Below are 14,476 nucleotides of genomic sequence, written 5' to 3'. Positions count from 1 at the left end.
AAACACGAAGAGCTTTTTGATTGTTCCCAGGTCTGTGTTAAACATGACTGGAGAGAAACAGCGGGTTCTAGTCTCATGAGGCTACAAGGGGCAAAGGCTCTTGATTATAAAACTGTGCCCTTGAGGGCACCGCTGGAAGGAAAGCTTTTCAGAGCTGAAAACTAGCAATTAAAAAAGGAAAGGAAACATCATCTAAATTGCAGCTGAATTTCTATTTAAGCTGAGAGTAGCAAAAAGGCAGCATAACTTCTAAACATCAATTTTTTTTTTTTTTTTTTAACAGAGAGACTTAAATCATATCAGCCTCAGAAGGTTTTTTCTCAAAAAGGCTTAACTGCCTTCAGGAAAAGATTTATCAAAGCCTGTGCCGGAATGAATATCTCCAGGCTTCCAGTTATTTAATTAGTAACTTTACATTCCTCTTTTATATTTGAGATAGGTTTTCTGTGTTTTATACTGGAGCACTAAAAAATATTAATGTTGAAAGGTAAATTTTAGATTCTAATTTATAACTTCGCTCTGCATCAGTCTATTTTTTACCACTGAAATAAAAATGCTCAAATATTTAGAATGATTAAAGGACCTTTATCTTACTGGAAAATCATCAAGAAACTGGTGGAGCAGAACAAATTCAGTTATTATACAAACAACAAGAAGAAATTTTAAGTAGGCACTTTGAGCCTCAGGCTTGGGGTAATATAAAAAATGACAAAGAGTATAAGACAGTGATGAAACCCTGACAGGGATCTTGATTATTTCTCACAAAAGCATTCATTTTAATCAGGGGCTTAGATTTTGTTCCTTTTCCATGGCAACAGATAAAGAATCCTGTACCTGGAAGGTTACAGTGATAGTCTTCATTATGCTCCCAAGAGGCATTGTGTTAACAGTTTAGTGATTGGAAGGGAAAGAACTAATTGTACCCAATTCTGAATAATATTTTTATTACCCTCATAGAGGATAAGATTCTACACTGGGTTATGGGCTTTGCCATTAACTCATACTGTGATTTTAAAAGGCAAGTCTATTAACCCCTTTGTGTTTGTTTTCTCAAATATAAGAAATGGGAACATGGGACTCAGTTTCCATCCTGGAGCTGACTAAGTCTGTGTTCACTGGTTCATATAGAGTTGAAGGAGAAGAAAAGAACCATTTTTCCTCTCTGTTCCATTGGTGAAGCATTTCTGTCATGCCTACTCTACTCTTCTCTTGTTACTATCTGGTCTCAAAAGTGATCAGTGTGGGAAGATTCAGTGTACACAGAATCATGCTTGTTCTGTTGTGTGTAGCTTGACATTTCATGTGACCCTTGAATCATCCCATATTGGTATATAAAGACTAAGGTCAGCTGCTCTACTCCTGAGCAACTACCTATTTTACTAATGAAATGAAAATAATTCTAATAAGGAAAATGCAGCAACACTAAGTTTACTCATAGAGAAAGGCAGAGGAAAGTTTCATGCCTTTACAGCACGGTGTTAAACACTAAGGTACTCTTCAAGGCTCCCTATTGAGTGCTCATTGTTGGTTTAGTAATGTTTATTATTCTCACTAGTGTATCAGACTGTAGGGAGGAAGGAATGTTTCCTTCCTTCTTACATACTGTCCAGTTAAGGTCCCAGAATATTTCCAGAATATTCTGGGAACTATTATGTTTAGCTTCATGCTGGTATCAGAAACAAGCACCCATCTGAAAGGAAGCACTGTAAACCTTTCTGAATCAAAGCAAGGTATAATAAACACATACAAAAATCAAAAGTACTATATAATATCACATACATCAGGGACAAGATTTGAGCATCAACGTATTTTAAACTATGGCAGAGCTAAACCCAGGCAATTGGTTTTTGGTGCATCACTATTTCTTTCTGCACATCTCTCTGTTTCAGAGTTTCTAAACTTGCTCAAATAAATTTTGGGTCCCATCTCTTTACTCTTAGTGAGCTTTTAACTACCCTCTGCTAAGTTCTTCAGTAACTAGGACTTTAGATCTTTCTATTCCCAGGGATATTTACTTTTAAAAACTTGTAAATACTAGACTCTTAAAGACTGAAAAACCTTTGAGAGTAAGAGAAGTGGATCTTTAAAGGTGAAATTTCACAGATTCTTGAATTTTTGCCCATGTTCCTCAAATCACATCCTGGTATACACTATGGCAGTCACCCCTCGGTGACTTGAATCACCACAGACAGAAACTGTTTTAAGTGTGCTTAACTGCCCATCTCCAGCTGCCACACCTTGGGGATTGGCAGTATTCATGCTGAAGCCACATTCTCTCCAGTATTCCTTGCCAAGGACTAAGAATGGTGTAAGTCTGGGGGGACTCCTCTTATAAGCAGTCTTTGCCCTTGGGCAACCCACTGGCATAGCCAAAACTTTGTCAGAGGCTCTGCCTACCTGCCCAACTTCCATTTCTTCCTCCTTTTATATGTGTCATACCCGCAGGGCAGCCTGAAGCATCTTCCCACTGCTACTGTTCCCTCTCCCCTTTAACTTCCACAGGCATTTCTCCCAACACATCTCTTGCACTTAGCTTCTGCTTTCTAGAGGATTTGAGCAGACACAGTATTCCATAAATACTTGTGCCAGATGAACGAATCTCAGTTGGGATGAGACAAATGAACTATTAGGGAAGGTGAAGAGAGAGCTGAAGAAAGTAGATTGAGTACCTACCATGTACCAGGTGCCTGACTGTGAGAGTGACTCAGTGCAGTTGGGCTAAAAGACTAATTGAGATCATGTATGCACCATTGTCAACATTTATTATGCTCAATAAATAGTAGCTATCTCTTTCTCAATAATTACACTGAATTAGGTGTGAAAAGGCCAGATGGGTATGAGATACTGGGCATCATGGAAGATGCAATGAGCCAGGCAAGAGAAGAAGACAGGGGTCTTGGAACAGGAAGTGCAGTCCAAGGAGCAACGAGGCTTCCAACTCCCTTGGAGCTGCTACTTCTGTTGAAGTTTTAGGCCTTCTGGAGACTGTCAGTTCTAGGTGGCCCCAAATATCAAATTTGTTAATTTTTTAGGGTCCTGTGGTTTTACAGGTTCCCATATGGTTAATATAATGTCTAATCTCTGTGAAATGGAACAATATTGATTTAAATACAGAAGTTGAGGCCCCGTGCGGTGGCTCACGCCTGTAATCCCAGGATATTGGGAGGCCAAGGCAGGCGGATCACAAGGTCAGGAGATCGAGACCATCCTGGCTAACACAGTGAAACTCCATCTCTACTAAAAATATTTAAAAAATCAGCTGGGCATGGTGGCAGACACCTGTAGTCCCAGCTACTCGGGAGGCTGAGGCAGGAGAATGGCATGAACCCGAGAGGCGGAACTTGCAGTGAGCCAAGATCGCACCACTGCACTCCAGCCTGGGCGACAGAGCAAGACTCCATCTCTAAAATAAAATAAAATAAAATAAAATAAAATAAATACAAAAGTTGTGCTACTCCAAGTCTAAAGACAAGGCTATATTTTAAATTTGGATTTGGGGCACTGAGTGGTGGTAGTGATGGAAGAGGGGAGTTGAGACTCGAGAGAGAGCTTTGGGGTGAGCCTTGACTTCCTTCCTATCTGAACTTATTCTCATGGGAGCAGCCAGGCTTGGTAGTTCGTTTTTCCACTATCACTCAAAATGCAGCCTGATAGTGAGGTGTGTAATTATGGACTTTTCTTAACTGTAATTTGATTGAAGAGATGTTCTATATGCAGGGAACAAATTTGAGGTCATATTACCTCCAAAGAAGATACAGGCTAAAAGTAGGAAAACTACTACAGAAAATGACAGAGGATAAAAATCTTATAAAGAGATGATAATTAATCTTATTCTGTAGCAGCAGTAAAACATAAAAAGGAATTATTCTTTAAATCAAATTATTACTCTCAAAGCCATTTAAACCGTCTGCCAACAGTGACTTACAGGAGGCAAGTCCTGATTTCTTTTAGTAAATTACGCCTACAAATGAAGGCATTCTTCATTCATTTCATGCCAGTACACTTGCCACAAGCATTATCAGCTGAGTCTCCTAGAAGTGTCATTTTTGAAAGGTTAATAAATTCATTTACATTTCCCCAGACCACTAGGGGTCAGTTTTCACTTGTCTATGCATATTATTTGACTGCTCTTTGAAATGCAATCAACTTTTCAAATAATTGATAGTTTTTTGTTTTACTTTGTTTTTTAAACATAAGATAGTATTATACATTTCAGGATTGTTGAAGCATGCAATCTGATAGTCTGAAAAAATAATTAGAACATCCATTGCCATAACACATATAATGGCATAGCCATCTTAATTTTTTATTGAAACCGTTGAGCCAGATATGTTTCAAAGTTCAGAATTTTTCAGAGTCTAGACAGATAATACCCAGCATATGTCATGTAATTATATAATACCCACAGCAGGGTCTAGAGCAGGACCCTGTAATGACCATATTGGTAGTTTTGCAGCAAAATTCTTAATATTAAAATAGATTTTGCTACAAAATGGATTTTGGTGCTAAGTTTACCAAACAACAACAACAACAAAACGAAAACGTTCCATTTTCAGAAGTTTTTGGATTTTGGAATCGCAGATAAGTGGTGGACCTATGGTAAATCTGTGCCCCTCAAGGATCATCTTAAGGATGTGGAAACAGAAGAGGAAGAGTTGCCAATAATTTGGCTTGAAATTGAAGTAAAATCTTTTATTGTTGCTTTCCACCTGCTAAATTCTTTTTTTAATTTTTTTTAATTTTATTTTTCTCAGCAAGGCAAGTTACTTCTATAAAGAAGGGTGTGCCCTTACAGATGGAACAACGGTGAGCGCACACTTGGAGAAGGGAAAAGGGGTTCCCATCCCTGATGCACGTGGCCCCTGCTGCTGTGTCGTTCCCCTATTGGCTAGGGTCAGACTGCACAGGCTAAACTAATTCTGATTGGCTAATTTAAAGAGACTGAAGGGGTGAGTGCTTTCGCGGGAGTCAGGGCAGAGCAGGTAGAGGTAATCGGAATGAGTTAGGGTGGAGCAGGTGATTGGAAGCAGTTAGAGTGGAGTAAGTAACTGGAATGAGTCAGGATGGAGTAGGTAATCAGTATGAGTCAGGGTGGAGTAGGTAATCGAAAAAGATTGCTTTACGAGGAAGTTAAGTTTAAAAGTAGAAGGCAGAGAATTGAACATACTGACATATTCTTTGAAAATAAATTTAGAACTCATCTCTAACAACCCCTCCCTCCCCTTGTACTTCCTTACAGCTTTCTTTTCAAACTTTTTTTTACATGTCTTAGCTTAGTTGTTTTGCTTGATTTTCCAAAAGAAGAAGCTTCTCTGGATAAGATGGAGATACTTAGGGGAGGTTTTAATAAGTGCTGTTTTTAAGAGCCTCTGCATCAACTTACGGATGCATGGTATGACACAGCACCTGACAAGAATAAGTACACCTATTATGGCTGCGAGATAAATTCTTAAGACTCATCTACAGAATGTCTCTTAGGCTGCATAAAATACAGACTTTGCATAACACTTGGTCTAAAATGAGTAACTTGGAAGAATTATTTTCCTACTGACATCAGCTCATTGAGCTTTAATTGTGCCTCTGATTTACATGAGAAAACATAAAAGGGAGTAGAAAGTTAGAATTAAAGGAAGGAAAACAGTCCCTTTCAGCTACTGCCACAGATCTATTGCACAAAATACTTCTCTATGGAATACTTATCCTATGGCCACAGGCCAATTCCACTCAGCACTCACTCTGTTTGAAAAGAGGCCACAAATCTGACTAATTTTCATTTAACTTCATGGGGCAAGGAAGGGGGCTTCACAGAATTTCCTAATCTATTTCTCTTTATCAAATACATAATCACTTTTTCTATCAGCTGAAAAACCTGCAACAAAACGATCAAGAGAGTAGAAAATGCTGTTATTATATTATTTGAGTGGAGAGCAAAGGCTAATTTTTGTTTCCTATTATATTCCTTTTGGTTACTAGCACATGGCAACACTCTGAACACGGTAGGTGCTTTCTGTGTCTATTAAACTGAATTGAGGTAGCACCTGCTCTGCACATACATGCCTTTGGTTTGTTTCTTTTTTGCTTTTCAAAAGATTTCTGTGCTTCCTCAGTGTAGAGGCCACTTTTTCTGTTTTCTTTCTCTGAGATTCAGAGGCACTGAGTTCTGCTCCTGGAGTTATTTATAGCTTTGGTAGCTAGGTCTCACATACCTCCTTTGTGCTTCCAAGAGTGTTGTAGGAGTATATGTTCTGTCACTGCAGATTATCTGTTTTGATTATATTAACAAGAAGATGGCTGACTAGGTGCTGTGCTTCCCTTTCACTTGTTCTTTATATTTTTAAGAATTAATTTCTGTTTAGTTTTGATAATTCTGTTAACAGGCATTTGTGCGTCTACGCAATCATGTGTGTCTGTGTCCATAAGGAGCAACTTAGCAGCTTAGTCAATCACTCAGGGAAACACATGCATCTCTATGTATTCACCGAACTGAAGTTCTCCCAGAATTAAGCCCCTGTACTTCATTGAACTATTGATGTGTTTTTCATAGATCAGCTGAAACGTATATCCTTAAAATGAAGGGAAGTCTCATGAAGCACTTACACTTACTATCTGTTTTTCTAAAAAAATCAGGATGTAAACTTCTGACTTAAAGTTAAATTTTTCCCTGAAGGGTCAACATTCCAAATTTTTACTTAGATTATTAGTTAGCTGCTCTGTTGAATTCTCCCCTCTACCTTATAGAAATAAAATATTTTGGTTGTTGTTGTAAGAAAGAATCCATCATATCCATATAAAGCACCAAGCCACATGTTTAGCAATTGTTTCCAATAACAAAGTATGAAACTTGAGAATGACCTTGGAAGTAGAAAGATAACTAGTCCCATGACTATTATGCCTATATTGTGCTTATTATGGGCTACTTGCAGTGCTAGACCCCCTACAAGCATTATATCATTGTATCCTCCCAACATCTGAAAATGAAAGAAATGAAGGCAAAAAGATTAATGTGGGCATTAGCTAGCAAATAGTAGAGCTAGGAATCAAATCAAGTTTTTCCTAAGTATGAAATTGTTGTTTCCGGAGACATCTCTCATTTATCCCATATATTTTGATTTGTATAGTTTGGGGGGGGTGAGAGGTAGTTTTCCATATTTTAATTATATAAATGACCTATGCAGAACTCAAAGGCAGAATTAACAAGGAAATAAAAATAGTTTTATTCTTCTAATATCATGTATTTCCTTATATATTAAGGAAGATTGGGCTCTGTTTAGCATAACCATTATTAAAAATATTTATGTGAGAAAAAATGTGTCTGGAACTATTACAAATATATAATTAAATATGTTATTGGTCCACTTTATATGGTATTTATGCTATATGTGTCTATTTCTCCTCCTTGCTTCTTAGGTTATCAGCATGAAAATCAGCTTCTGTTTCTAAGAAATTCTAAAAATATTACTCACCTATGCCTATCATGTCCTGCCACATTATAATCTTGGTTACAGCTCTCAAAATGTCAGAGCAGATCATGAACTAGAGATGTGTCATAGGCAAAATCATCTAAAAGGCAAGTTCAACATAACGAACCGAAGAAAAAAATCCAACCATGACAAAAGTTGATGCTGACCTATAATTTTTTTTAAAATATCATTCTTTACAAAATACAAAACTATATGACCACTATGATTAAAACTGCTAATCCCTTTCTTTTCCCCAGACCTCCCCAGCTCACCATAAAATCCATCTGGCCCATCGCAGGGGGCCCTGATTGCCTCCTGCACTACTGGAATTCAGGCAGGATGGAGATAGACAGCTTTCACCACATGAGTTGGTGAGTTCAGAAACAGTATTGTGTTGCTCTGGACAATCAATCATTCCAAATTTTAGACACAGTCTGGGGATGGGTATTCTATAAATCTGCTCCCTTTTCACATTCTCCCTAGTCCCTTGGAATGGACACCCATCTGGGCTATCCATCTGTTCAGAATTGGATTGTGGTCACCAAGTCCCTCTTCCTTTCCAGGCAGTTGATTCATGATCATCAGTGATCTTCAGCACATCCCCAGCTCCCCTGGGAGACAATGTATACTTTTAAAAATTTACTGAGTGCTTTAACTAGTAGTTGTCGGTGATACAGCGAGAGAGAAGACACTTCAAGACAGTTGGGGTGACAGACAAGTAAAAAGTAAAAGGAGCTACCATGGGGATGTGTAAGAGGTGGTTTGAAAACACTTAATCTCCCCTCTACCCCCACCAACACCCCACTGGGAGGATCAAGAAAGGCTTCCTAGGGGAAGTGACAGTTAATCTAAGTCCTGTAGTATCACCAGGAATATTAGAGGACCAGCCAGATGAAGAGCAAGTAGCTAACTGGAGGAGCCCTGAGGAAGGACCTAGGGAGGGCAGAGTGATGTCATCCACAAGGAAAGACCACTATATGGCAAGATCCAGTTGGGAGACAGAGATGGTGGGGAACTCAGAGAAGTGCAAATGGCTGAGTATAGATGAAGAGAAAATCATCTGGTAGGGACTGGCAAGAGGTGGAACTAGAGAGATGGGTAGGGTACCAGATAAGCAGAGAAGGCTCATATTTGGGTGGACCTGTGTGCTCTGGGCAAAGAGTCTAGACTTTTTCTGAGGTCAATGAGGAGCCAATGTAAAGTTTTAAGGAGGTGAGGGAAAGTCTTAATTTTTGGAAAGATGTCTCATCTTGCAGGATGAAGAATGGTCTGTAGACAACACGGGATGAAAAATAATTACTTCAGTGACTGTGACAAGGAATCCCTGTGCGAGTCAAGGAGACTCTGCCTCATGTGGCCCAGACAGTGGGTTGTGAGGGAAGAAGATGGACGTGAGCAACATTAAGGACAAAATCATTAGGAATGGGTGACTGACTTGATCATAGAGGATAAAGCAAAGAGCATGAGGCAACAAAGATCTAAAGGGGGTACAAATATGACAATCGCCTTTTGAGGGGGGGTTAATAGTCATATAGGTCATTTCTTTTTCATTTAAAATATTTCTTTTTTTTTTTTTTGTATTTTTAGTAGAGACAGGGTTTCACTGTGTTAGCCAGGCCTCGATCTCCTGATCTCGTGATCCACCCACCTCAACCTCCCAAAGTGCTGGAATTACAGGTGTGAGCCACCGCACCCAGCCTGAAATATTTCTTTACTGTTAAAATATCATTTTGAATATCGTATATGTTACAAAGAAAATTCTATAGATGTGATATTAGTGAGCCAATGTTCTTTATGAAAATGGAAATTATGATGCTATCAATGTTTATTATAGTTATATAGCTATTAATGCTCATATTTGACTGAATGATGAAGAAAATCAAGGCACATTTCTCTCCTACAATAGAGAAAAAAACCTGTGAGTTAACCCCTCACCCACTTCAATTTTATTTCATTGAAATGCCAATATTAAAAGTAATATAGAAAAACTACATGACCATGTAAGGAAGAGAGTGATAAGCTATGTCTTCTGATGTTCCTGAGAAAACCAAGAAAAATCCTTCAAATATTTTCTGAATATTTTGCATAATTGCCATTTTGCCTGTTGTTATAAACCAAAAATTCTTGGCCTTTATCTGCTATGTTTGGATAAACAAAAAAGTTTATCAAGTATAAAAGTATACTTGAGGCTGGGTGTGATGGCTCACGCCTGTAATCCTAGCAATGTGGGAGGCCAAGGCAGCTTGAGCCCAGGAGTTCGAGACCAGCCTGGACAATATGGTGAAACCCCATCTCTACTAAAAATACAAAAATTAGTCAGGCACAGTGGTGTGCTCCTGTGGTCCCAGCTACTTGGGAGGCTGAGGCAGGAGAATTGCTTGAACCTGGGAAGCAGAGGTTGCAATGAGCTGAGATCCCACCACTGCACTCCAACCTGCGCAGCAGGAGTGAAAGCCTATCTAAAAAATAAAAATAATGAAAAAAAATTCTTGAATGGGAAAGCATTCAGTACTAACAACCTTAATTTTGTGTTTCTTAATTCCTTCTGTAACTGTCAACAACCAAAAAAAAATCAGATCAAGATTTTATAAAAGGAGAAAAATTCTTAGTTCTATTACATTTTTTTCTATGTGGGAATAGGTAATATTTGTTGAAAATTGTGAAAAACGGGGGCGGAGCAAGATGGCCGAATAGGAACAGCTCCAACTCCCAGCGCGAGCAACACAGAAGACCGGTGATTTCTGCATTTTCAACTGAGGTACTGGGGTCATCTCTCTAGGGAGTGCCGGACAATCGGTGCTGGTCAGCTGCTGCAGCCTGACCAGCGTGAGCTGAAGCAGGGCGAGGCATCGCCTCACCTGGAAGCGCAAGGGGGAAGGGAATCCCTTTTCCTAGCCAGGGGAACTGAGACACACAACACCTGGAAAATCGGGTAACTCCCACCCCAATACTGCGCTTTAAGGAAACAGGCACACCAGGAGAATATATCCCACACCTGGCCGGGAGGGTCCCACGCCCACGGAGCCTCCCTCACTGCTAACTCAGCAGTCTGCCGCGATCTGTCCTCAAGGCAGCAGCCACGCGGGGGGAGGGGCGCCCGCCATTGCTGAGGCTTAAGTAGGTAAACAAAGCCGCTGGGAAGCTCGAACTGGGTGGAGCTCACAGCAGCTCAAGGAAGCCTGCCTGTCTCTGTAGACTCTACCTCTGCGGACAGCGCACAGCTGCAGTCCATTAGGGGAAAGAGCGGGGGCCGGTGCAGACGCGAACGACTCTGTCTGACAGCTTTGGGGAGAGCCGTGGATCTCCTAACGCGGAGGTTGAGATCTGAGAACGGACAGACTGCCTGCTCAGGTGGGTCCCTGACCCCTGAGTAGCCTAGCTGGGAGACATCCCCCACTAGGGGTAGTCTGACACCCCACACCTCACAGGGTGGAGTCACCCCTGAGAGGAAACTTCCAAAGAAAGAATCAGACAGGTACACTCGCTGTTCAGCAATATTCTATCTTCGGCAACCTCTGCTGCTGATACCCAGGCAAACAGGGTCTGAAGTGGACCTCAAGCAATCTCCAACAGACCAACAGACAGTCCTTCTGACTGTCAGACGGAAAACTATCAAACAGGAAGGACACCTATACCAAAACCCCATCAGTACGTCACCATCATCAAAGTCCAGAGACAGATAAAACCACAAAGATGGGGAAGAAGCAGGGCAGAAAAGCTGGAAATTCAAAAAATAAGAGCGCATCTCCCCCTGCAAAGGAGCGCAGCCCATCGCCAGCAACGGATCAAAGCTGGTCAGAGAATGACTTTGACGAGATGAGAGAAGAAGGCTTCAGTCCATCAAACCTCTCAGAGCTAAAGGAGGAATTACGTACCCAGCGCAAAGAAACTAAAAATCTTGAAAAAAAAGTGGAAGAATTGACAGCTAGACTAATTAATGCAGAGAAGATCATAAACGAAATGACAGAGATGAAAACCATGACACGAGAAATACGTGACAAATGCACAAGCTTCAGTAACCGACTCGATCAACTGGAAGAAAGAGTATCAGCGATTGAGGATCAAATGAATGAAATGAAGCGAGAAGAGAAACCAAAAGAAAAAAGAAGAAAAAGAAATGAACAAAGCCTGCAAGAAGTATGGGATTATGTAAAAAGACCAAATCTACGTCTGATTGGGGTGCCTGAAAGTGAGGGGGAAAATGGAACCAAGTTGGAAAACACTCTTCAGGATATCATCCAGGAGAACTTCCCCAACCTAGTAGGGCAGGCCAACATTCAAATTCAGGAAATACAGAGAACGCCACAAAGATACTCCTCCAGAAGAGCAACTCCAAGACACATAATTGCCAGATTCACCAAAGTTGAAATGAAGGAAAAAATCTTAAGGGCAGCCAGAGAGAAAGGTCGGGTTACCCACAAAGGGAAGCCCATCAGAATAACAGCAGACCTCTCGGCAGAAACTCTACAAGCCAGAAGAGAGTGGGGGCCAATATTCAACGTTCTTAAAGAAAAGAATTTTCAACCCAGAATTTCATATCCAGCCAAACTAAGCTTCATCAATGAAAGAGAAATAAAATCCTTTACAGATAAGCAAATGCTTAGAGATTTTGTCACCACCAGGCCTGCCTTACAAGAGACCCTGAAGGAAGCCCTAAACATGGAAAGGAACAACCGGTACCAGCCATAGCAAAAACATGCCAAAATGTAAAGACCATCGAGGCTAGGAAGAAACTGCATCAACTAACAAGCAAAATAACCAGTTAATATCATAATGACAGGATCAAGTTCACACATAACAATATTAACCTTAAATGTAAATGGACTAAATGCTCCAACTAAAAGACACAGACTGGCAAACTGGATAAAGAGTCAAGACCCATCAGTCTGCTGTATTCAGGAGACCCATCTCACATGCAGAGACATACATAGGCTCAAAATAAAGGGATGGAGGAAGATCTACCAAGCAAATGGAGAACAAAAAAAAGCAGGGGTTGCAATCCTAGTCTCTGATAAAATAGACTTTAAACCATCAAAGATCAAAAGAGACAAAGAAGGCCATTACATAATGGTAAAGGGATCAATTCAACAGGAAGAGCTAACTCTCCTAAATATCTATGCACCCAATACAGGAGCACCCAGATTCATAAAGCAAGTCCTTAGAGACCTACAAAGAGACTTAGACTCCCATACAATAATAATGGGAGACTTCAACACTCCACTGTCAACATTAGACAGATCAACGAGACAGAAAGTTAACAAGGATATCCAGGAATTGAACTCATCTCTGCACCAAGCGGACCTAATAGACATCTATAGAACTCTCCACCCCAAATCAACAGAATATACATTCTTCTCAGCACCACATCGCACTTATTCCAAAATTGACCACATAATTGGAAGTAAAGCACTCCTCAGCAAATGTACAAGAACAGAAATTATAACAAACTGTCTCTCAGACCACAGTGCAATCAAACTAGAACTCAGGACTAAGAAACTCAATCAAAACCGCTCAACTACATGGAAACTGAACAACCTGCTCCTGAATGACTACTGGGTACATAACGAAATGAAAGCAGAAATAAAGATGTTCTTTGAAACCAATGAGAACAACGATACAACATACCAGAATCTCTGGGACACATTTAAAGCAGTGTGTAGAGGGAAATTTATAGCACTAAATGCCCACAAGAGAAAGCAGGAGAGATCTAAAATTGACACTCTAACATCACAATTAAAAGAACTAGAGAGGCAAGAGCAAACACATTCAAAAGCTAGCAGAAGGCAAGAAATAACTAAGATCAGAGCAGAACTGAAGGAGATAGAGACACAAAAAACCCTCCAAAAAATCAATGAATCCAGGAGTTGGTTTTTTGAAAAGATCAACAAAATTGACAGACCGCTAGCTAGACTAATAAAGAAGAAAAGAGAGAGGAATCAAATAGACGCAATAAAAAATGATAAAGGGGATATCACCACCGACCCCACAGAAATACAAACAACCATCAGAGAATACTATAAATGCCTCTACGCAAATCAACTAGAAAATCTAGAAGAAATGGATAATTTCCTGGACACTTACACTCTCCCAAGACTAAACCAGGAAGAAGTTGAATCCCTGAATAGACCAATAGCAGGCTCTGAAATTGAGGCAACAATTAATAGCCTACCCACCAAAAAAAGTCCAGGACCAGATGGATTCACAGCTGAATTCTACCAGAGGTACAAGGAGGAGCTGGTACCATTCCTTCTGAAACTATTTCAATCAATAGAAAAAGAGGGAATCCTCCCTAACTCTTTTTATGAGGCCAACATCATCCTGATACCAAAGCCTGGCAGAGACACAACAAAAAAGAGAATTTTAGACCAATATCCCTGATGAACATCGATGCAAAAATCTCAATAAAATACTGGCAAACCGGATTCAGCAGCACATCAAAAAGCTTATCCACCATGATCAAGTGGGCTTCATCCCTGGGATGCAAGGCTGGTTCAACATTCGCAAATCAATAAACGTAATCCAGCATATAAACAGAACCAAAGACAAGAACCACATGATTATCTCAATAGATGCAGAAAAGGCTTTTGACAAAATTCAACAGCCCTTTATGCTAAAAACGCTCAATAAATTCGGTATTGATGGAACGTACCTCAAAATAATAAGAGCTATTTATGACAAACCCACAGCTAATATCATACTGAATGGGCAAAAACTGGAAAAATTCCCTTTGAAAACTGGCACAAGACAGGGATGCCCTCTCTCACCACTCCTATTCAACATAGTGTTGGAAGTTCTGGCTAGGGCAATCAGGCAAGAGAAAGAAATCAAGGGTATCCAGTTAGGAAAAGAAGAAGTCCAATTGTCCCTGTTTGCAGATGACATGATTGTATATTTAGAAAACCCCATTGTCTCAGCCCAAAATCTCCTTAAGCTGATAAGCAACTTCAGCAAAGTCTCAGGATACAAAATTAATGTGCAAAAATCACAAGCATTCTTATACACCAGTAACAGACAAG

At 40.1% G+C, this 14,476-nt stretch overlaps 1 protein-coding gene across 1 annotated transcript in view; it reads right to left on the bottom strand.

The window, feature by feature from the left end:
- Positions 1–14,476, bottom strand: part of NECAB1 (N-terminal EF-hand calcium binding protein 1) — a 192,794-nt gene that overhangs the window by 62,635 nt on the left and 115,683 nt on the right. The gene's annotated exons all lie outside the window — the stretch shown is intronic.

This window comes from Trachypithecus francoisi, unplaced genomic scaffold (assembly GCF_009764315.1).
Source record: "Trachypithecus francoisi isolate TF-2019V2 unplaced genomic scaffold, Tfra_2.0 Lachesis_group7, whole genome shotgun sequence".
Lineage (NCBI taxonomy): Eukaryota > Metazoa > Chordata > Mammalia > Primates > Cercopithecidae > Trachypithecus > Trachypithecus francoisi.
Note: the sequence above shows the minus strand (reverse complement) of the source record. Positions and strands in the feature narration are given on the sequence as shown.